The sequence below is a fragment of the Lonchura striata genome (assembly GCF_046129695.1).
Source record: "Lonchura striata isolate bLonStr1 chromosome 14 unlocalized genomic scaffold, bLonStr1.mat SUPER_14_unloc_1, whole genome shotgun sequence".
In the NCBI taxonomy this organism is placed as follows: Eukaryota; Metazoa; Chordata; class Aves; order Passeriformes; family Estrildidae; genus Lonchura; species Lonchura striata.
The window spans coordinates 158,425-160,218 of NW_027461074.1; positions in this window are offsets into that span (position 1 = coordinate 158,425).

Below are 1,794 nucleotides of genomic sequence, written 5' to 3' on the forward strand. Positions count from 1 at the left end.
TTTTAAAATTTTGAGCCTACTTTACCTTTCTCCTAATCCTATCTCACAGCAGGAAATGAGTAAGTATATTCTAGTGAGTGCACTGGTAATTAGCCAACACTGAATCCACCACACTAATTGAAGCATTGGCTGAGAAATCTCAAAATGGTGAACCAAAACCCCTACAAAAACTTCCTGATAAACTGCACGAGAGCAGAGAGAAATTGAGGCAGAGCCATGGTTTGTCAGGACTTGCTTGATCCTAATGAGCCCCGTGGTGCATTTGGAGCTGAGCCCTGGAACCTCAGGGCCTGAGAGGAGATTGCACAAACCTTTCCCAGAGTCAAAGTCAGAGGAAAACCCCAAAGTGGTTGGAGTCTAAAGCCTTAATGGGACCCACAAAGGTGCATCTATACCACAGGCTCTTCATGGAGTCCTTGGAGGAGAGAACTGGAGGCCAGGATGGCACAAAAACCTCTCAGAGACTGAAAATGGCACAAAGAACTCTCAATGTGGAAAGGAAAACTCAAAGTACCTTGCAAAAGTTAAGAATCTCAAAGTATTCATGAGCCCCACTGAGTGTAAGTACAAAGCTCTCAAGGGACTCATTAAAGCAGATAATTGGGGCCATGATTGCAAAAACCTCTCACAGAGTCTGTAGCAAAAGGGCAACACCAAGTACCTTAAAAGAACTGAAGTACCTTGAAGCATTAATGGGCCCCACTGAGTGTTGTTACTGACAAAGCCTCTCCAGGGACTAATTACAGCAGAATATTGGAGGCCATGATTTCAGAAATCTTGCAGAAACTGCAAGGCCAAAGCAAAAGCCAAAGTCCTTTGAAAAACCTGCAGTCTCTGGGAGCATGAAGGAGCCCCCAGGGCCATTCCTGACCAAGGCTCCCCAGGGACTCCTTCCAGCAGATCCTTGAGGCCACTGGGATGTGGGCCAGGGGGGGATGCTGACGGCAGGACCAGGGGGTGACAGTGCCCAGCCTGGCTGGGGCTGTGCCAGGAGGCCCCAGGGCCTCAGGACAAGGTGTCTCCTGACAGCCCTTGGTGGCACAGACTCTGCTGTGCCCCAGGGCACCAAGACTTGGCTTCTCTTTGTCCCCACCTGGCATCAGTGCCTCCAGTTCTCTGCTCTGTCTGGGGCCTGGGGACACTTTCTCAGTTGTGTCCCTCATTGGGACCCATTAAAAATCATAGAAACTTTGGAGTTGGATTCTGACTTGGAGTTCTGGAAAGATTTCTGCAGCTCCCTCTCAGGGCCTGATGTTCAGGGCCTGAGCACAAAGCCCCAGAGGGTCATTAAAGTCCTTGTGCTGTGTCTGTGCTGCTGACCTGGGCCAGGCTCCTGCCACAGAGGGTGATCCTGGTAAGCAAGCAGAGCTTCAAAAGCACATTTCTCTTGCTGAGCAGCTCTTCTCCCAGCCTAGCAGGGCTGGGGCACTGCCTGCAGCCAGCCCGGGCAAAGCACAGAGGCACAGAGAGCTTCAATCAGTCAGGGCTGGGAAGGGGCTGAGAAGAGCCTGGGGCAGAATCACTGCCAGCCCTTGGCACAGGAACCTCTGGCTGTAGGACAATGCAGCTGCAGCTCCTGGAGCCATTTCCTAAAGCTGGAACATCCCAATGCCCACAGACCCTGTGAGTGCATTCTCTGCTCATATCCTGTGCAGAGCAGCCAGGGGTGCCCAGGGCTGTCCTGCAGAGCAGGGTCCTGCAGCCCAGGGCGCTGTGCTGGGCCAGGGACTCTGCTGCCTGCCAGGGACAGCTCTCAGCCAGCCCTGGAGCTGCTCCCAAGCACTGGCCAGGAGC